The 23,437-nt window shown below is 38.3% G+C and overlaps 1 protein-coding gene and 1 long non-coding RNA gene across 2 annotated transcripts in view; one reads left to right on the forward strand and one right to left on the reverse strand.

Moving 5' to 3' along the window:
- Positions 1-8,589: 8,589 nt before the first annotated feature.
- LOC138152896 (uncharacterized) lies at positions 8,590-23,253 on the reverse strand. Its single transcript, XR_011166224.1, has 2 exons — positions 23,129-23,253; positions 8,590-8,843 (listed from the first exon to the last, which is right to left on the reverse strand). It is a non-coding gene; the product is annotated as an uncharacterized lncRNA (long non-coding RNA).
- A 173-nt stretch (positions 23,254-23,426) lies between these two features.
- Positions 23,427-23,437, forward strand: part of TXLNB (taxilin beta) — a 72,988-nt gene continuing 72,977 nt past the window's right edge. Inside the window, exon 1 of the mRNA XM_069077178.1 lies at positions 23,427-23,437. This exon is cut by the window's right edge and continues 232 nt beyond it. The gene's annotated coding sequence lies outside the window, so the exon portion shown is untranslated.

Genomic DNA, 23,437 nt, shown 5'->3' on the forward strand with positions numbered 1-23,437 from the left:
ATGAACAAAAGGCCATTAGAACTGTAATCTTTGGAGGTGCTCCTCCTACCTGGAAGTAATTGCTCACTATGGGGCTTCTTCTGTTTGTTACAATTCAGGTCACGCTTTTGGAGTCTGAACAAAGATCGGACACCCTTAATATTAAGCAGACGCCAGTAGTGCTGTCCTCTTTGGTGGGTCACTCTAAAAAGACGGGAAGACAGGAAGCTTTGTCTAGGTAAGAAGAGGCCATGAATACAGTTATCACAACATGGGGTTGATGAGACTTTTTAGCATTCTGATTGGGTTAGTATTAGAATTAGTAACAATGGAAGAACATCCACATGAAAGACCAATAGACTATGCATGCAGATTGAAGCATACTTCTTTCACTTACTTTATTTGTGGTTTTTTTTCCCTTTGGATCTATTTCTCCTTTCACAACTATGATTAATATGGAAATATGTTTTAAATGATTGCACATATGTAACCTATAGCAAATTGATGATCATTTTTGGAAGATGGGAGGGGAGGAAGGGAGAAAAATTTGGAGCTCAAAATTTTGTAGAAATTAATGCTAAAAAATTGTCTTTACATATAATTGGAAAAAGATACTATAAAAAAATTTTTAGGGGCAGCTATGTGGCACAATGAATAGAGCACTGGCCCTAGAGTCAGGAGGACCCTAGTCCAAATACGTCTCAGAAACTTAGCACTTACTAGTCGTGTCACCTTTAGCAAGTCACTTAACCCCAGTTGTCCAGCCTTCTCCCCTCCAAAAAGCAAACAAAAAAATGTTTTTTAAGTTAAAAAAAATAACAATGGAAAAGGAAGGAATAGGTTATGGGTTTTCAATGGTTTCCATGGATTCCTTTATACCATAACCTTATATAATTTAAAGATCATCAGGGGTAAGGCCAAGCTCTCCAAAGTTGTTCAGTATTTGTATAAGAACAAAAATAATTCAGAGACCCTATGCCAGGGTAACACTTTATTAGATGGATGGTAAGGTTCAGATCTTTAGGGATCTGCTAGATACCAGAAATCAGGTGACTATTACCCCTAGGGTTCTTACTTAGTTAGACGTGGAATACCTCTAGAGGCAGGAGGTTTAGGGGAAATCACTATATTGAGAACAAAAATCACTGACTCAATAAAAGTGAGACAATAAAATAATGGTATTATATATATATATATATATATATATATATATATATGTATGTATGTATACGTATGTATATGAAAAGCATACATACATACAGTGGATAGGTCACTGGAATTGAAGACATTTGCTAGATATATGACTATATCATAGAACTTCACCATGCCTCAGATTCTCCATCGGTGACACAATAGCCTTTAAGGTCCCTTTTGGCTCTAAATATATGATCTTCTAAGACTATAATTCTTTTTACACTTACAAATTAGCCTGAATATACAGTGGGGATAAATGTGTTGGCTTTGTGGGGGTTGCTTCCAGTTCAGGTTATTGTTTCCATTAGTAAGCATGAATTTTAATAGAATGAGCAAGGGCCAAGAGTGTGTTAAGTCTGGGCCCACTGATGCCAGCACCCACCATGAAAATTTTACTGATTTCTTTAAAGGTAATATTCCCAATGAGTCCTCTCCCCTGCCACTATAATGCTTGATTTGCAATCAGCTCAACCCATTATGGGTATAGTATCCTTTGCTGGAACTCCATGGGGCTCAACTCCATCTCTCATGAGAACCCAAGGGATCAGGAGCCTAGACAGTTCTCTTAGGATGCTATTGCTATGGGCCTCACTGAGTAGTAAGGAGCCTAGAGGCTCAACATTTGTATCATCAAGAGGGATAACTTGTGGGGGCAGGATCAGTGGACCATAATAGCACTCCAATGCATATTAGAGTAGACCATATTAGTACAACTAACAAACATATATTATCTCAGCTAGATGGAATAATTTCGTGGATTGATTCTTTTCTTTTGAACACTCATCTGTCATTTTCTTTGATTAAGGGACTCTGACTCCTCTACAATGAAGGATGTTACCACCAATCTCATGCTAATCTATTTCCTAGAATGGTTTGAGCCAATAATCTCTCTGAAAGCCAAGGAGGGTTTGGCAGTGGAGAGAGAGGTAGTGGGCCCCAGTCAGTATGAGGGGTGGTAACAACACTTGAGGAAAGTAGGTCAACCAATTAATCCTTTTGCCAAATTCATAGGCTTGAAAGTCAGATAGACAATAAGACCCTTGGGAAATTTGGGGATTATTACTCTGGATCAGAAGGTGTGGTTTCACTCACCTCTGTGAGGAAAAGGTGAGACCCAAGGTATTAGAGCATATAGGATGAGTAGCTGAGCAGGAGAGGGGAGATTATCATCTCAGGCCAAAAGACACATTGCAAGGAAAGAAGATTATAAACCCTCAACTTTTTATTCCAGTTATGCTTGCCCACCCCCACCCCCCCAGATATTCTGTAACAAAATGTGCTCTGATGCTTCTTATTCTTGTGGCTGAATTTTGTTACTAGCTACTATCCTCTTGGAGCTACATTTTATTGACCTCTAGCTAAAATGAAACCTGGTTAGTTTATGACTTGGCAACAAAATGAATGTTCTAACTTGGGTTATAATTGAGGTTTTGGTTTTTATTCCTTTTTTTTTTAACTTTCTTGAAAGTACACCTTATGTACTACTCCCATAAACATTTTGTTTGTTAGTACTTGGGATTAAGTACTATGTTATTACTCTTAGGCATAAAGTATAGTGTTGGTCCTGATGTGGCCATGATAGGTAGGAGGCCAAGGTGTGGAATGTCTCAGGCATTATTTGTTTTGTCCAGATCCTGAGTATGAAGGGATTGCATGGCATTCAGTGACTTAAAGAGCATGATTCTTCTGTGACTAAGAGATCCTGAATGATAATGGGCTAAATACAATAAGGCCTGCTTTGGGACAAATGTTATATACATTAGTAGCAAGAAAGGAGATTACTGTCATAGGTTTGATGAACTATTTGTTCCCACACAAGCTGTTGCTGCTATTCATAGGTGATAACTTGAATGCTACACCTATTTATTCTTACTAGGTGTATATGTTTAGGAAAAACAATTTTTCCTGAATTTTTTTTTTGCTTCACTGAATCAATCTCTCCAGACAATCCAGATAATCTTATATTTAGGTCCAGGGTGTACCTGGAATAAGACAAATATAAAGGAATGGTATTATATCCCAAGAGAAAATGAATATGAAGAGTTCTAAGAAATATGGGAAGATTTAAAAAAAATTAAATACAGAACAAAACAATTCAAATGGTGCCTACAATAATGTAAATAAAAACAATGCAGAAAGGCAACAATTCAAAATAAGAGTAATACTGATCACCGAGTTCAGATGATTATAGATGCTCAAGATGACAGATATAAACAGACAGTTGCTACACTTGTCAGTGTTGCTTGAGCTTTTTTTTTATTATAGAGGAGGGTTATAGGAAAGTGGGAGGACATGTAGAGAAATGATTATGATATAAAAGCATAAAGATGTTGATTATCTTTATGTTGGTGTTTAAAAAATATTCTCAAAATAGTCAGTGTGACAGGATTTTATGCAGTCCCACATGCACAGGTAAAAATCACAATTACCCCCAAATGCAAAGTTTTTTTCAGATCTAACAAACATTTCACAAAACCTACTAAAGATTACTGCTTGTTTAGTATTCAACAAGTGACTGACTCAGTGTTAGAATGGCCTTCTTCAACCCACAATCAAAAAGAAAAGAAAAAAGCAAAGAAAAGGGACTTTTTTGTCTCAGTTGGAAATCTGATCCATACAGGGCATCCCAGACCACATGAATCTCTCCCCACAGAGATTTCAGACCTGGGCTTGACAAGGCATTACCCCCTCACTCTTAAGATGAGAAGCCAAATGTCCTGGGTGAAAATGCTTTCATGATTCCCTCCGCTCCTAAGGCCATCAAAACAGTATTTGGACAAATTTTTCTAAGTCTGTGTTTATTAACCCAGCATTCCAAAATTTCTCTAGCCTTCATCATAGATAGATAGATAGATAAGTAGATAGATAGATATACATACTCATACACATATACATTATATATCCACATATGTGTGTATATATATATGTAGATACTCATATGTATATATCATAGACAAGAGATCTTTAGAGATCCAGGCAAATTTCTTCCCCTTATTCCAAAGGGTACCTGAAATTCCCTTAATGGATTCCTGCTACAGCAAGGGCAATTCAAGTGGAACTGCAAACTCACTTGACATAACAGGTAAACTGTTGGAAAAATAGCAAAGAAAGTCAAATACTTGGGCATTGGCAAATATTTGGGCAAGCAAAACTTATTCTATGAAGTTGCAGGGCATATTGCTCTCATAATAAAGCAAACAGCCTAGGTCTGTTTGACCGCAAAAAACAGAAAAAAAGATTAATATCAGCTGTTCTTCACACCTTCATTTTCTTTAGTACCATTTCCACTGCTTCACTGCAGCATAGTAGATACTGAAATGTTAGAGTTCAAATGTAGGCACCACACTGCCACTGATGAAGAAAATAATTTGCTATAGAAATTTTGGGAAAGCTTTTCCATTTTTCCTGTTTGTTGTCCTACTTTCTGTTTTATTGTTTATCTTCAAATGATCTAATTGGGTTTCATGCCTTGCTTTCTGTAAATTATTTTTTCTTTCCTTCCTCTACTTCTCACTTTTTAAAAAAATGAAACATCTCTCTTCATAATCTTCCATCATTCTTATCTGTAAAGTCTTGAAAATCAATCCATATTTTAACCCAATGTTGCACTTGGCAACGATGTCTATCTGTTTGAGAGAGAAAGTTATTTGATATCTGAGGGAGTTCCTAGGCTTTTCTGTTCTTTTTTGTGGTGATTGCTTCATATCAGTTAAACTCTGTAAGAAGAGGCAAGCTTCTCTGTTGATATCTTCTCTTTTATGTATTCCATAATACATTAGGAACTTATTTAAATAGATCAGATTATAGTTGTTTTAATTGCATGTTATGTTTTATCTTTGTCACTTCTTTTTTTTTTAAATCTTAATCACTTTCTAATGTGGTATTGACTTTAATGTTTTCTTTAATAAGGAACTGATCTGACTGCACATCTAAAGCAGTAACTCCCACATTGGTAATACAACTAAAGTACTTTTAAATTTCAAAATATGTCTTACAATCAAACTGAACTCTTTGGCATAGGGACATTCCAATGAAGAAATTTTCTTTACCAATTCATATCAGCAGAGAGAATTTCTAGAATTCATTGAGAGTTCCTATTACCAATGAAATATGGTTGTGTGGGTCTGTATATAGAGTATGTGTATTGCCAATGTGGGTTATATGTTATGTGCACATTGCTGTTTAATCATTTTTCAGGATTTTTCAGACTCTTCATGACTCCCTTTGGGGTCTTCTTGGTAGAGAGATTGCAGTGGTTTAACACTTCCTTCTCCAGCTCATTCTACAAATGAGGAAATAGGGCAACTAATGACTTGCTTAAGGTCACACTGCTAGTAAGTGTCTGAGGCTAGATTTTAATTCAGGAAGAGGAGTCTTTCTGAATCCAAACCCTGTACTCTATCCACTGCTCCACAAGGATATATGCACACAGGTGTGTGTCTACATACAGCTCAAAGGGAAGTGTAAATAGATATCTATGGAATCTCAGTCACCAGTCTCCAAGGAAGACTTTGATTATTACCTGGAGGGCAGCAAGAAATGGAGGTCATGAGGCTGCCCCACTCTGTTCTCTTCAGAGATGGTATGAGACTAAAAATACATATTTCTCCCCCATAAATATTACTAGTCTAGGGGAAATTATTTTAGATTCAAGTCACTTTCCTGGTTGTTATCCTTTACTGGGGAAGGAGTAGCCAAAGTTATAGCAAAAGAATTGGCTATATATTGGTTTATCCGATATACTATATACTTCCTACTATGCTAGTGAAACAAAGGCCATCATGATGGTAAATAGAGAATAAACTCATTGATCCAAGCTGATAGCAAATAGAAATTAGAAAAGTGATAGATATTAGACAATACAAAGTGAAGGAGTTCTATCACTGGAGTTAAAATAGTTCAACTTGACCAAAAGAAAAAGTTCCTGAAATCACTCAAGGGGAAGTTCCCTGAAGTTTCTAGTAAGTCACTGTAATGTAATGCCAAGGAAAGGCAACTTCCCAGGTTCAAAATACCAGCATAGGTGCTCTCTATTTTATTCAGTAACAAACCCAGAACAGAGAAGATCAAAACATGACATCATTCAAAATACAGTATTTACTAAGTATGATTAAATAATCTCCAAGTACTACCCCACCCCAGGACCTTCCAATCATTCAATCAATTACAAAGTCTCTGTTCTAAATACTTCTCCACCCCTAGGCTATACCTTAATTAAGTCCACCACAAAGCCCCTCTTCTCAAATGGAGATTAGTTTCCAAACATAGGTAAAGTACCTTCATTTGTCAATCACAGAGCACAATAAGGTCAAAAGTTCCCCACCCCTGGATCACAATTGAATCTACCCCAGAGTTACATCAAGTTTAAACACAGCACCTAATACCCAAATGGAGGTCTTTTCTTCATCTTGACACGAGGCAAGTTCTCAGCAATCTTAGTTCCTGGGGAGACAAGGCTTAGCAAGGCCATAAGATACATTGCCAGTCCCTTCATGAATTTATCCTCTGTCTGTAGAACAGCCCTAGAACCCCTGAACACATTAGCAAAGCCCTCTCCCAGGATTTCTGTAAACATACAACAAGAAAATCCTTCTTCAGGGCTTCTGAACCAACAGAAAGGCTCCCAGACCCCTGCAACAACAGTACTGTCCCTCACCAGTGGACAGTATTCATTCTGTCTGCAGGACAGTCTCCAGACCCCTGCAACAACAGTACTGTCCCTCACCAGTGGACAGTATTCATTCTCTGTCTGCAGGACAGTCTCAGGGCTTCTTAGCGAACAGCCAGGTTCCAGGACTTCTTCAACAAAAGGACTGTCTTTCACCTGTGGACAAATCTGACAAAACAACATCAAAACAGACAGACAAAGTACCAGCAAAACAGCCATGTCTCCTCAGTCCTTGGCAGCTCAGGGGGCAGGTCTCAAAAGTCCAGGGCAATTCAAAGCGGCCACCAGCAATTCTCTTAGTCTCTCTCACTCCACAAGGTGCTGCTTCCAAAAAGATCTTCCACCTCTCTCCTGTCTCTCCAAATCTACATCACCAGCTCCTCCCACTTCAGGACTTTCTTTTCACATCAACAAGCCCATCCCACAGGTGGGATTAACAAACTCTGTGTTTTAATACAATCAATTTGAAAACCAAGCCAATACAGGGGAATCTTTAATTGCCATTACTATCACAGTCACCTAGAAAACAAAGGATGTGCTCAAGACACCAGCTTCTCTACATGTCTGTTTCTTCCTATGGCCTTTTTCTGAAGAAAGCCTGGGTATCCTCTCTAAAAGAAAGGAAGTATCCTCTCTAAAAAAGAGGAAGAAAGAAAAGGAAAAAAATCTCTCTTCTCTCAAGGTCTGACACTAACTCCACCCTTTATACAGACACTGAATGCCAAGTAAGCCTTCTCTCCACCAATTCTGAAAACATGCCAAGCTTGAATTCTAAGGGTTTTTTTTCCTAAATCTAGATATATAATCACACTCACATATATATTCTATATAATGTATAGGTAATATGTGATATGTTACATATATACATATATAAATATGGATATGGAGCTATAATTTTATGGCTATAGGGAACTCTTAATAATAATGAAATCCCTCTGCTAATATGCAAGTATCCATATGCCAATTTTATATGTGCATATACACATATGCATACATGTGTGTTATTCAGTCCTGTCTGGTTCTTCATGGGGTTTTCTTGGCAAAAATACTGGAATGGTTTGCCATTTCCTTGTCCAGCTCATTTTACAACTCAGGCAAACAAGGTTAAGTGACTTGCCCGGGGTGACACAGCTAATAAGTGTCTGAGACTATTTGAACTCAGGTCTTTCTGACTCCAAGCTCAGTGCTCTGTCCACTGCACCACTGTAGCTGCACTGTATGTGTGGATAGACAAACAGATAGACAGAATATATACACACAGATATACACAACATATAAATATATATATCTGTATTGTATATGTATATATCACTATATGCACATACACATATATGCATGTATATATGTATGTGTATATTGACACGTTATCTTATCGGTATAAAGAACTCTTGATAGGGATTAAATTAATATTTTTAAAATAACAATATATGATTAACTTACTATAGGGTATCTAGTTGGCACTGAGACATTAGTAGCTCCAAATTATATATCCTTTACAGTAATTTAATGCCAGTTTAATGAGGTCTTACTGTAGTTGTTCTATTAAACATTTAATTTTAGGATTTTTTTCTTTGAATATAATGCATGTGTCATTCATTATTCCCAGTCACTTTCTAAGATCTATTTCTTATTTATTAAAACCTAATTTCTTGTACCCTGAACTCTCAAGAAATTTTCTCTTTCTACAGTTTTTTTCCCCTGTTGCTGGTCTCCAGATATATATACAAGGAATTAATGTGGAACAGAAAGAGAGTCCATATAAATTTTATTCATCTCACTACAAATTCTTTTTCCTCTCTCAGTTATTTTGTTCTCTTGCAGAGTCTCAAATTCCCTTGTCTGGAATATCCATCTTTTGCCCTTCACATTTTTAGTAACACAAGCTATTTAAACAGAGTCTCAAGCTCCCACTTTTCTCTGGGGATGTGACAAATATTCCATTTGTATGAGCTTTGTATCCAAATATTCGCTTCTCCATTATTTCATTCATTTGAGTCTTGCTCTGTGGGAAAAATATGAATAACAAATAATTATACACAATGCAGGCCTCATCCTGAGAATGCAAAGATAGTGAATTTTATGAGGTAATTTATTTTCTCTTCTAGCATTCACAGATATAGAGAACAATAACATTTTCTTCAGAATAACAAATTTGCAATACCCCAAAAGAAAAACCATGTGTTATTCCAAGTATAAGTTAACCTCCAATTTGGGATTTCATTTTCTGAAAAGAACTTATGAACTGATTCCAAGCCAAGCATTCAGTCAAGTGACAAGCTTGCTATTCTGGTCGTTAGAAAACCTGTATTCTTGCCTTAACTCTGTAATTAACTGGTTTGATGTCAGACAACTGATTTGAATCATTTTTATTTTAGCTCCCCAATCTGAAAGTCAGTCAGGCTTTCTCATAGGAGTTTTATAGGAATGAAAACATATAAAAGATACTTTGAAATATTTGAAAAATACTATTGAAATATTGGGGAAATTGGAGTTAAATAAACTGTCATTATTATTTTTGAAAGCTCTCCTCAATGTTTCATGGTGGTATGAAAGGGACTGTAAATTCTTAGAATGATAGAATTTAGAATTTGAAAAGACTTCAAAGAACATCTAATCAAGTCCCCATTTTACAGAGGAGCAAAGTGAGGCCCAGAAGGATGAAATGACCTGCTCAAGGTACAAAGGTAGTAAGTGGCACACCTAAGAAGATTTGAACCTAGGTTCTCAGTTTTTATACTATAAGAACACTGGTGAAAGCAATTTTGCTAATATTTAAAAAGATTGCATCAATGTTCATTAGAGACATTGGTCTACAGTATTTTTTATCTGCTTTGTCTCTCCCTGTTTTAGGGATCAAGAATATATTTGTGTCATAGAGAAAAGTTGTAAGGGTCTCAATAAATGTTGGTTCTCTGAATGTTAGATAGAATTTACTTGTAAATTTGTCTGGTTCTGGAGTTTTTTCTCTGGAATTTTATTTATTTTTTATTCAATTTCTTTTCCTGATAATGAGTTAATTTTTTATTTCTTGTGAATTTAGCTGTTTTATACTTTTGTAAGTATTCATGCCATTTCCCCTTAGTTATTTTTGTTAGCATATAACTGGCTAAAATAATCTGCTAACTTCCTTTATCTCCTTGTCAGTTATTGTGAATTATCCATTTTCTTATTTGATATGAATAATTTGGTTTTCTTCTCTTTGAAAAAATCAAATTAGTTCCCTGTTTTATCTGTTTTATTGTTATTGTTTTTTTAATTACAAGATCAATTAACATTCCAGAGTTATCTGCTTTTTAAATGATGGGCTTTCATCACTCTTTGTCTTTGTACTCTGTTTCCATAGCATCCTCTCATAACATCATCATTTTATCAATACTCATCTCATTCTTGGTCTCCAGAATGTTCACATCAATATATTCTGCCTGCTTCTAACTTGCATCCCAGTCTGTACAGATGATTCAACCATCCAGGCAAGTTCCACCAATATACCAAGTGACATTTCAGCACTAACTCTGGAGTAGCATTCAGCATAACAGCAACCACACACCTATTTTCTTCACTTTATTCAGGTTGACAGTGATCTTCTTTAGGTCACAATTTTTGCTACAGTACATTGACCTGTTCCTCAGTTGTATGAGAGGAAAGATTTCCAACATGCAAGTTACAACTTTTCAGGATGATTAATAATTTTCCTATTTATTTTTAATTTTCAACATTCATTTCCACAAGATTTTGAGTTACAATTTTTTCTCCCCATCTTTCCCCTACTCCCACCCCAAAATAGCTAGCCTACTGAATACCCCTTCCCCCAATCTGCTCTCTCTTATATGCTCCCCTACCCCCCCCTCTAACTTTCTAGTAAGGCAAGATGGATTTCTATACCTCAATGCCTGTATAAACTTATTTTTTTTTTGTAGGGGGAAGGCAGGGCAATGGGGGTTAAGTGACTTGCCTAAGGTCACATGGCTAGTAAGTGTTAAATGTCTGACATAAGATTTGAACTCAGGTCCTCCTGACTCCAGGGCCAGTGCTCTCTGTTCACTGCACCACCTAACCACCCCATAAGTTACAACTTTTCTTAAGTGGTTTATCTTGGATCACTGTTTTCATTCAGGAAGTAGGGGTCATAGTACTGGCTGAGTTCTCCCCTAGACTAGTCAGTCACTCTGCATTTTCGGGGCAGTTGAGGTTAGGGTAGTCACTTAGTGAGCATGAGTAGTCAGCCAGGTGCATCTCTAGACTGCTTTTCCAAATCAGATCAAATTAAATTAGTTAATATGTATAACGATCCTCTATTACCTGGGAAATGTAGAAGGAAGAGCACCACTCAAATGACATAGAAAAATCACAGCTAATAGGTCAAGGGTGTGTTGGAGCCCATTAGAACAAGCTCCAGAAGAATTCATTGTTAAATTTTCAGTGTGAGCATTTACACCTTAGAAATCAGTAATCATTACAAAGCCAGGCTTGATTTGTTGATTTGTTGATTGTCTAGACTTAAGAAAGTGCTAATAATGCAGATTAAATTTAAAATTGTTTTTGCATTCTGCACCCACCACCACCGCACACACACATCCCAGTTGTTAAATATTTACTAGCACTGGAGTTTAGTCTGAGTGCAGTAGGTGGCTCAGGGAATGATGTCATCACTGGAATGAAGGCCTAATTATCGAAGGCCAATTGATAATAATAATAATCGAATTTATATACCGCTTTTAGTTTTGCAAAATCTTTTACATCCATTGTCTCTGAGCCTCATAATACCCTGGTGGTAAGTCCAGAACTCACTTTCCCCACACACAAACACACATACACACAAAGAGTCAATGTTTGGAAACAAAGAGTGGATTCGGGAAATGAATAGGAGCTAGAAATTAAAATATAAAATTGGGATCCCTGGACTCCAGAAGTTTAGGAATGGCTTTTGACCAAGGGTAGAATACACATAATGAGACATAGTAAAATATATTAACTGACAGACTTGCAAATATTATCAAGAGAGCTTTAAATTTGAAAATGAAGGGGGAATTTATAACAGTTCATTTATAGATTCCAGAGAGAGCAACACAACTCACACTTGGGGAATTTTCCCAACTAAAATGGATTTCTATCACAACAAGGCATTCAGGAAGGACATTCCCACCTTTGCAACAATGTCAAGTATAATCCTAGCTTGCTTGATTTCTGGCAGCCAGGATCCTGGGACCCCTGACATTCATAGATCCTTAGGGGAAGGGAATGTCCCACAGTATCTTCAGGGAGTATTTTCAGGAAGGCAGCACTCTGACCTCAATTCTTCTAGTCATCAAAGCCTTCCCCTTGGTATAAATATACCAGCTCCCAGGCATCAAGTAGCACTTCAAGGGCAAAATCAACACAATTCAATTCAAATCAATAAGCACAAAAGTGTCTTCTCTGACAAAGGCACTCTCTTGGGCACTAAAGAAACAGACAAAAATGGAACAATTTTTGCCTTCAAGATGCTTACATTTGCAAATTCCTTTATGATTCACTGATGAAGCACCTTCACCACTAAAAGGAGGACAAATTGGGGCACATATATAAATGCTGCATATAAAGGACACACACCCAGTGTTTCTGACTTATGCTGGTTTTTCCTTCACTCTCTCCTCATCTCAAACTACTTGACACACACAGACCACATGGCTAGTCTCTTAAAAATACCCCAGCTCCCTTTTATGTTCAGTTCAACTTAAATGCTAAAATACTTGGGTTAAGTGCAATACTGTCTGTAAGTGTTCATGCAATCATCCCACCTGGAAATTTGTTTCACTTCAGCTTTTTGTGTGTTCTGCTGCTCTAGAATTTGTTTAGAGTCATTTTTAAAGTATTGGGAGGGTTTTGGGAAAGAGCTCAGGTGAGTCCCTGCCTTTAAGATTCCACCATCTTGGCTCCACCTCCTCTCCCATTACCTCATCTCATCTGTATTGGGAAGCTTCAGCATAGTGGAACCATTCCAAAGGAATTTCTAATGCACAATGATGATAAACTTCCACTGGTCATATGGCAACAAATATAAATCTCTGGACGTGAACTCAAAGCCTTTTGAACTTGTTAGGATATGACAAAACCTGCATTTCACTCTCATGGCCTTAAAGAATACAGAAAACTATGTTACAGTTTTGGAGGTAGAAATTAGGGGATGCTGGTCTATACAGAAACCAGAAAATCATTGGTTTTAACAGTCAGCCTGAAATTCTCTTGGGCAAGTGGCTAACAGCTGATGCTTTGAGAATAGAAATGTCTTCGTACCTTAGCCATGGGGAATTCAAATAAATGTAAAAACAGTTGTTAGCTTCCATACTTATATACAATAAATTTTCCCAGCAGGGAATGTTACCTGCCACAGAACTGGAGTAGGTAGGATCAGTGGTAGATGGAAACAACAATTTTCCATCTATAGGCCAGCTGGAATAAACCCTCCCCCCCCCCCCCCAAAAAAAACCCAATCCTGCCAACACATCACAAAGTTATACTGTGTCTCTCCTAAATACTGTAACAGTTATTCAAAAACCTTTCATAATAATGGAAAATCAATCACACTCTCATTGAAACAGATTTTATCCTTGAAGTCTCTCTCACTACTAAAATGAACTCTCAGGAATTCATGATAGTAAAACCTGATCAATTCAGACTCCATTAATTTGGAATTTGTAATCATTAAGAGGGGCTAAGGTATACCTTTGTGAAAAACAAAGCACTTTCAAGGACTTGCAAAGAACCATCTCATTTAAATGCATTATTTATTCTTCCTACTTTTTTTTCTTAATTTTTCAAATACTTTATTAACTTCTGATTTACATCATTCATTTCCACCAGATATTGAGTTACAAATTTTCTCCTTGTTTTTCCCCTGCCCACCGCCCCAAAATAGCAGTACCACAGGATATTCCCTCCTCCAATCTGCTTTCTCCCATATTTTCTCCCATAGACCTTTCGACTTTTCCAGTGGATCTCTATGCCCCAGTGCCTATATATCTTATTTCCCAATTACATGTAAAATAGTATTAATAATAATATATATATTTGAGTATTTGATTTTAAAACTTTGAATTCCAGATTCATTCCCTTCCTCCCTTGTCACCCACCCTTACTGGGAAGATAAGCAGTTCAGTATAGGTTATACATGTGTGGCTAATACAAAACAATTAACATAGTAGATATATTGTAAAAGACTGACTATATTTCCCTCCCTCCTATCCCACCTCCCACTTGTTCTATTCTCTACTTTGATCCTGTCCCTTTTCAAAAGTGGGTGCTTCCAAATTCCCTGCACCCCAAGCCTGCCCTCCCTTCCATCATCCCTCCTCTCATCCCCTTCCCCCCTACTCTCCTGGAGGGTGAGATACCCTATATAGTGTGTATTTCATTCCCTCCTCAAGCCAAATTCAATGGGAATAAGATTGGCCCATTCCCTTTTGCCTTCCTATTCTTCCCCTCCATTGTAACCATTTTTCTCTTGCCTCTCCTATATGAGATAGTTTACCCCATTCTGTCTCTCCCCATCTCCTCTCATTATATTCCTTTCTCACCCCTTAATTTCACCTTTTAAGTATTATCCCTTCCTGTTAAATTGGTCCTGTGCTCTCTATCTATGTATACCTGTAAATATATATACACATATTCACATATGTATTCATATGCCCATATACCCTCATGTATAGACATATATACATATATATGTCTATATATATATATATTTTCTATTTCTATTCCCTTCAACTACTGAGAAAAGTTTCATAAGTTACAATTATTGTTTGTCCATGTAGGAATGTTAATAGTTCAACTTTGATAAGTTCCTTATGATTTCTTTTCCCTTTTTACCTTCTCATGCTTCACTTGCTTCTTGTATCTGAATGTTAAATTTTCTATTCAACTCTGGTTTTTTCAGCAAGAATGCTTGAAAGTCCTCTATTCCACTGAATGACCATATTTTCCCCTGAAACATGATACTCAGTTTTGCTGGGTAGGTGACTCTTGGTTTTAATCCCAGCTCCCTTGACCTCGGGAATATCACATTCCAGGCCCTTCGATCCCTCAGTGTAGAAGCTACCAGATCCTGGGTTATCCTGATTGTGTTTCCACAATATTCAAATTTTTTCTTCCTGGCTGCTTGTAATATTCTCTCCTTAATATGGGAATTCCAGAACCTGGCTATAATATTCCTAGGAGTTTTCTATTGGGGATCTTTTTCAGGAGGTGATCGGTGGATTCTTTCAACCTCTATTTTGCCCTCTGGTGCTGAAACATCAGGGCAGTTTTCTTTGAGAACTTCCTGGAGGATGATTTCTAGGTTCTTACTTTGGTCATGGCTTTCAGGTAGTCCAATAATTTTTAAATCATCTCTCCTGGATCTATTTTCCAGGTCAGTGGTTTTTCCCATGAGATATTTCACATTGCCTTCTATTCTTTCATTTGTTTGGGTCTGTTTAACAGCATCTTGATTTCTCATAAAGTCATTAGCTTCCATTTGTTCCAATCTAATTCTGAAGCAATGATTGTCTTCATTGAGCTTTTGAGATTCTTTTTCCATCTGGCAAATTCGACTTTTTAAGGCATTCTTCTCCTCATTGCCTTTTTGATCCTCTTTTGTCATTTGAGGTAGTCTATTTTTTAAGGTGTGATTTTCCTCAGTCAGGCTGTTGACTCTCATTTCATAATTTTCTTGCATTGTTCTCATTTCTCTTCCCAATTTCTCCTCCACTTCTCTTATCTGCTTCTTAAAGTCCTCTATGGCCTGTAACCAGGTTATCTTTTCCTTTGAAGCTTTTGGTGCAGGAGTTCTGACTTCATTGTCTTCCTCCTGTTCCATGCTTTGCTCCTTTTTGTCCCCAAAATAGGAGTGTAATGTTGGAATCTTCTGTCTGCTTTGTTTCCTTTGCCCGGTCATGTTGCCCCTCAGTTACTTGACCCCTGGGCTTTTTGCCACAGTAGGACTCTGACACCAGACAGGGGAGCTTTCATCCCAAACGCTGGTGTTTTCTCAGCTGCCAGAGGAATTAGATAGGTGCCCTCTCTGAGGTCTCCACATGCTTTGGCAAGCTGGATACACACCCCAGGACCTCCACCCTAGACTGCAATCCAGATCCAAGAAGGTTAAAGCAAGAGCGATTACGCCTCAGACTGGTGCTTGGTCCCTTTACACTCTGCAGGCCAGGAGCTGAAGCTGCCACATGGCACTGGCTGGCTGTGTGAGTGGCTCACCGGCTTCTGTCCCTGGGGGCAAAAGCCACACACTCCCACTTACTGGGTCCCAACATTCAGACTGCCCTGACCTCTAACTTTGTCCTTCGCATCTATGTGTTGATAAATCTGGAAACGGCCACAGCTGCTGCTGATCTGGAGTCCCTCTGGCTGGTGGCTGGTCAGGCCCACCCTCGGGCTAAAGCCTCAGGCATGGGGCTGGGCTCAGCTCCCAGAACACTGCAATTGGCCAGCCAGGCTGTCCTCAGTGGGAGGTTACCTTCACTATGTCATTTTGTGAGTTCTGCAGCTCCAAAGTTTCTTTAGAGTCCTCTTTTTTCATGGATTGGGGAAGGTGGAAGCCGGAGCAGCGGGGACATCCTATTTCTACTCCACCATCTTGAGTCCGCAGTCCTATTCTCCCTACTTTAATGACAAGACAAGTCTATTAAGAATTTTTTTCTTGCTTTTTTTTTTGGAGGTGGGAAGGTAGGGCAATTGGGATTAAGTGACTTACCCAAGATCACATGGCCAGTTTTTGTATTGTGTCTGAGGCTGGATTTGAACTCGGGTCCTCCTGACTCCACAGCCAGTACTCTATTCACTGTACCACCTAGCCACCCCAAGAATTTTTACTAGGCAATCTAATCCTAGGTATATTTCTGTACTTTCTATCTTTTTTTGAATATTCAAAAATTCACATTTTAATTCAAGAAAAGTATTTCATTTGCCATTATATCTCTCAGCTTTGCACATAGTAAGCATTAAATAAGTTTTCATTGAGTTAAATGTGGCTTAACTTTCACTAATCTGGACTGACTATCCCTCTGAGCTCAAATTAGTGAGGTTTTGCTATATTTTCCAGATACCTAAATTAATGAAAAACAAGGCCAATTTGATTACAATCCTACCCTGTTCACAGGAAAAAAATGAAACTACAATCCTTGCTGAACATGAAGACAATGTTGACTCAAGTTCAGCCTGTTCTAATCAGGCTTCTCTTCCCCTTACTCTGGAGTTTTCCAATAAACTTGTAATAGCACAAAAACTTGGCTTTGATTCTAGAAACTAAATTCCAAGAGAGCAGTTTCAAAATCTATTTACTATAAATCCCATTCATTCCCTTTTTCTTTCTAGCTTTTCATGCTTAACACCATTAACTGCTTGGTGTTAATTAAGGTGAGCTATAAATCCTTCACTTAGATTTAACCATAGAATCCTCAAATTGGAAGCAACCTCACAGGTCAAGTCCAACATTCTTTTCAAAATAAATAGAAACCTTTTTCTATGGTATGTCTAACACAAAATCACATAGATTTGGTTTTACTACTTTGCCAAAGGTTTTACAATAATGCTTTCATCTGTAGAATTTCTGCCCTAGGGTATGTCCATCTTCATTTGCAACTGTCACATCTGACCCACTTTGTCAGGAAGATATACTGAGAGTATCCCAAGTTCTGGAGCCATGACTAAAACAACTCTTCTATTTTTCCTCATAGGGATATCACAATTTAGTCTCCCATGGCCTATTGACCATTTCTATAATAACCCTAAACAAAGTTCTCTTCCCTGACCATCTGCTCTGCTGTGTTTTGTGTCTGTCCCTGTTAAAATGTAAGTTCCTTCAGGACAGGCACAGTCTTGTATTTGTATCCTTAGAGCTTAGTCACAGTGAGAACTTAATGAATACTTTCTCATTTATCCATTGTAAGGTACCTTGCTTCATCATTAAATTCTTCTAATTGTTAGACAGTCCTTTGAAATATTACCTCAAAGATTTGTGTATCCCTTAAAATTCTAGGAGTCCTTCGCCCTCCCATTTTCACTGATGAATCAGATCTCCAGACCAAGCCTCAGGATGGTATCTCATCTTCTAAGTTCCAGAGATATCCTTAAGGGATTGGGAAATTCTTTCTTCAACACTATCAGCTTGAGACCTCATTGTGGTGGGAGCTCCAAGTATTAATAACTGAAGATTAGCACCTTATATTCATCTAGCCAACTAAATTAAATTAGTTTTTTCAAAAAGATATTTACTGAGAAGACATATGAACAGAGATATAAACCATTCCCCCAGAACTAAGGATATACCACCCCTGTCCATGGAGATAGTGGTCTCAGACTTAAGGTTTGCTATAAAAAATTCATTCCCCAACCTTATCCTCCGGACACCCAGTCCACTTCTAAATGAATCAGATCTCCTGGTTCACACCCAGGCAGGAATGAGATGAAACCTCACTGTGGTCATCTAATAGCATCTAATCATTCTTATGTTGAATACATACCCACTTCGAATTCATAGTCAATCAAAAAGGCTCCTTTTCACCACAGAGTAAGCAGACCTTAGCCAATTACAGAATGTCTGGGGATTCTCCAAATTATTAAGCAGGCCCTTCTATTACAAATTGTCATACTTTTCCATAAGCATGCTTGCAGCCTCTTTTCCATGGGTGGATAGTATCTGCCGAGTACACTGTGCCCACTCACAAGCTACCCTTTTCAGTCAGAAAATTAGCTTCATACCTCAGAAGGAAACCTGGTCCTTACAGAGCTTCTCAGATTATCCTAAAGGGATTGAGGTCAATTGATAGTCAATCTCTCAACTTCAGGTGAGAAACCAAATTAATTTGGCTTGTTGCCTGCAAACCAGATAAGTGAGAAGTTGTGGCACTTTGCTCTCTCCCTATTAAACTAAACTCCCCTCCCCCTATTCTGTAGGTCTAAACTCACAGAGTAGGTTTGATACTGTCAAATTCTTCTGAGTCCCTGTAACAATACAGAGTACTCACATTTTTCTTCAAGGATTCCTGAAATTCAAAGAATATTCTACTGGAAGTTCAGAAAAAGAAAATCTCGAAATGCCCCTTCCCACATAGGGCACACCAAGATATTCCAAGTTACTTTCATCACTAAAACAATCAAGTTAACTTCAAAAGAAAAACTCAGAAATGCTCCCCAAGAGGTGTGGGGCTCCCCTCCAAAAATGATTAAGTGTTTAGGGTTTATTACTCAGAGTTTCTACATTGTCAAACTTTATTGGGAAGTAAACCTTATCTGTTTAAAAGCATTTTAAAAGTAAGAACCTTTATCAGCTGGGCTGAGACACTTGCAAGGTTATAACATCATAAAGGTTTTAGCAATCTCCTACCGTGATCTGGGTTGCTAACTAATTTAACAATAGCCATAGCAATAACAAAGATTATGAAAGTAATTTCAGACTTTCAGAAATATATTCTATGGAAATCCATGAATTGCATCTATATTAGTATACTTCACTTCTCCCTAGGCTCAGTAAATATGACCAGTTTTCACCAAAGTAGAAATAGAGAAAGTTTAGAAAAAGTAGTCAGTATGAAATAGTGGAAAGACAATTGAATTTGGGGTCAGACTACATGGATTCAAATCCCCTCTCTTATTTACCACCTGACATTCGTCTTTGGGTAAGTCTCCCCCCTTAGCCCCCCATCCTCTAGAAAGTGGTAGATTGGGCAAGATGGTATGAAAAGTCATTTTTTTACCTCTTAAGTTCTGTGATCCTGTTTTAGAATCTTTCTACTGTAACAGTGTGTTCACATATTTGCCACAAGAGACTTATATGTGCGATATCCAGTGTTAAATGTGATGAAAACTAAGTCAGAATATCCATTCAGCAATCATTTATTAAGCACATACTTTTGCTAGATACTGTGCTAGATGCTGGGGACAAAAAACAAAAAAATATCTCCTTAAGGACTTTACATTCTACTGGGGAAACATGAATGCAAATAAGTATATAGAAAAAATACACTGATTAAATGCAAAGTAATGCTTGTGAGGGGAAAACTCTGTGTGGGGTACAGGGACCCCAACAATACCCTACCCAAAACTGAAAAGTCAGAGATATCTCAAGATAAGAACATGAAACTTTTATTCAGTTCCCACAAGAAGAGAGCATCACCCCCATCAGAATGAACCAGTGGAATGAGGCACGTTACAGAAGACAAAGCAAGGCTTTATACCCTAATGCAGTCAAGTCACCTCCCACCACTATACCTTGCTCCCATTGGCTGGGAGGCAGGCTTACAGTCTAGATGTGAAAAAGACAAAGAACAGGGAAACAGAGTATAGCCAACCCAAATGTACATGTCCCTATTTGGCAAATGCTAAACAAGGAAGGGGGTGTTATGGGAATGGGAATTTAAGATCTTTCCTGCCCCTAGGCCCTTTGATAGGCTTAAGTGACTCTGAGAACCTTCCCTGATTTGAAAATATTATCTACCCCCTAATAGGCTGAATGTGGTCACCTGAGCTTGTGGTGGGAGGCTTGGTTTTCAGGAATGCCCACACCTTGTTACTTTGTGATTGGGCAGTGGGTCAACAGGGTTGTTACATTCTCTGAGGCAGGAGAAGGCTATATATACCCTGATGTTAGGTTTTGCTTTGGGGCTCACTTTGAGAAGAGTTGTGTGATTTGACCAGACAAGACTCTGGGCAGCTGTTGAGCCCTCCACCCCCACCCCACCCCCCACTTTGAAAACCCAGATGCTGGTGCTTCCTTCTCTGGTACCTGACAAGGTATGGATGTAATGGTCAGACAGTTGGAAGCCTGTTTGCTGATCTGCTTCTCTGTATTTTTTGTCTGCTTGTAACCTCTGTATTCTCTGAAGTTCAGGGTGCTGAACTTTTCCCCCTGAACTAGGTAAATGGCATATGTTTGATTAAAGCAAGATTGTTAACCCATTTTGAGTTGCTTTCCTTTAAAAAAGCAGATCTAAGAACCTGTGTTGGCAGCTACCCTGGGTATGCTACGGTGTTTGCTGCTATAGGGGGAAGGGTCCTGAAAGACTTCTAAAGGGGCTTAATGCTAATGTGACAGCAAGGGAGAGGGAAGGGTCCTGACTTGTGTAATTTCTTAGGAAACCCAGGACTCAGGTCTGTCAGGTCTTACAAAAGGTCTGTCTCTAGGTTCGAGATAATCTCTCTCTCCTTTCCTCATTCTGAGAAGTATTCACAGAGGGTACAGAGGGTGTATCCCATTCAACTCTAATAACTGGGGAGATTTGGAAAGCCCTCTTGTACTAGGTGGTATTCAATTTCTGCTTTGAAGAAAGTTAGGGATTCAGGAGACAACTAGGCAGTACAGTGGATGGAGTGCTGGGCTTGGAGTCAGGAAGACCTGAGTTCAAATATAGTCTCAGACACTTAGTAACTGCTTGAGCCTGGGTCCCATTTGTCTCAGTCTCCTCATCTGTAAAATGAGCTGGAGATGGAAATGGCAAACCACTCCAGTTATCATGGCCAAGAAAACCCCAAATGGGGTCATGAAGAGTCAGAAGTGAGTGAACAACAAAGAGATTCTATGAGATGGAGGTGAGAAGAGAGCCCATTTCAGGCATGGGGAGAGCTTTTTCAAAGATGCAGAAATGGAAGATAGACTTTCATATATAGTATTGGTTTGACTGGACCATAGAGCACATGAAGACAAGTGATAATAAGTCAGTCACAAAAGACAGGCTGAAATCAGACTGAGAAAGAACTTTAAATGCCAGAGACAGGGATTTGTATTTTATCCTAGAGACATATGGAGTCACTAAAGTCTCTTGAACAAGGAAGTGACATGGTCAGACCTGCACTCTAGGAATATCAATCACACAATGATGTGGAAAATGGATTAGAGAGGTATGTAATCCAAGAGTAGCTATATCAGGGGCGGCCAGGTAGCACAGCGAGTAAGAGCACTGGCTCCAGTGTCAGGATGACCTGGGGATCAAATCTGGGCTCAGACACTTAGCACCCACCCAGAAACACCTGGCCCTGTAACCTTGAGCAAGTTACTTTAACCCTGATTGCTTTTTATCAATAAATTTTTGAGAAATATTAAAAAAAAAAGACTAGCTATATCAGCAGTTACTAAACATTTTAACACTAGAGGTCATCTAAGCAAATGCATGTACATTTTTGCAGATGATATAATTTGGAGAAATAACAATTACTCAGGATTATATAGCACTTAAAGATAGTAAAAGTGTTTCCCTCATAGCAACCCAGTTAGGTTAAGTATTATTGACCTCATTTTACTTTGGAGGAAACTGAGATCCAAAATTGATTAAAGTCAAAACAAATTCTAGATTAGAGCTGGAGCCCAAATCCAGGTCTTCTGATTCCAAAAAGAATGGCTCCTTTCTACATGCTATATAATCCCTAAAAGTCTCACAATAGAAAGTCTATTCCAGGTCTAATAAAAATGTTTCTATGCTTAGTATTTCCTATGTCATTCAGCACTGTGCTGTAACAATGATTCATTAGAAATTGTCATCCTTTCTTGCATACTACTACAGAAACATGAAGGAAAGCTGTAATGTTGGAATTCTGTGACACCTTACCATACCGTCAAAATGTTAGCAATATCTTCAATCACCACCACTATAGGCATTTTCTAGGAGAGCATATTAGAATACCAATAACAAGGGAAAGAAGAGGTTACCAGGGGTGGGGAACTTTCAGTCTCAATGCCACAGGTGGCCCTCTAGGTCCTCAAGTGCAGTCTTTTGATTGAATTCCAACTTCATAGAACAAATCCCTTTAATAAAAGGATTTGTTCTGTAAAACTTGGACTCAGTCAAAAGGCCACACCCAAGGACCTAGAAGGTCACCTGTGGCTTCAAGGCTGCAAGTTCCTTACCCCTGGGTTAGCATATCATGGAGGGCACACAATAGATAAAATTACAAACCAGGACAAGAAACTTTGCTATTCCATGGTGTTGGGGTTTTTGTTTGTTTGTTTGTTTGTTTGCTTTGTTTTTGTTGTTTCAAGCCTTACAAGTAAATATCAATTACATCAAAAATAAAGTGTTTCACTTCTTACATTTTTTCAAGCCATATATATATATCTCCCTTTCCTCCCTGCCCATTTTCTGCATAAGCAACCTGATACCAAATACTCAAGGACAAAGTAAGATTAAGAAATTAAACTAACTTGAAAAGGAAAAGGAAGAGAAATCACAAACCATACGGGAAAGACATCAAGAATTGAGAAACCTGAACACCCAATGAAAAGCCCTCCAGGGTGAAAAAATTAACCGACCCAAAATAAAGCTACTCTACCTGTCAGTATTTCTAGCCCTCAATACAGTGGGGGAAAGGGTCTCTCTGGTAGTCTCCATTTTTCTTAGAAAAAAAAATAAAGTTGAAGAAGCTGTTAAGCCCTAGAAGCTGCCAATTATCTCTGAGTCACTCCTTTCCTGCCCCCCCCACCCCCTGCCCCAAGTATCACACTTAAATTTTGCATAGTACTTATCCCTTGCTATATATGTCACCATTCAGTCCCTTGGTCCACCCCCATCCCCTCTTCCTCATCTCTCACTGCGTGTGTGTGTGTGTGTGTGTGTGTGTGTGTGTGTGTGTGTGTGTGTG

The sequence above is a fragment of the Petaurus breviceps genome, unplaced genomic scaffold (assembly GCF_028583685.1).
Source record: "Petaurus breviceps papuanus isolate PSGF00001 unplaced genomic scaffold, PetGlider_PUasm1.0 90977, whole genome shotgun sequence".
Classification (NCBI taxonomy): domain Eukaryota; kingdom Metazoa; phylum Chordata; class Mammalia; order Diprotodontia; family Petauridae; genus Petaurus; species Petaurus breviceps.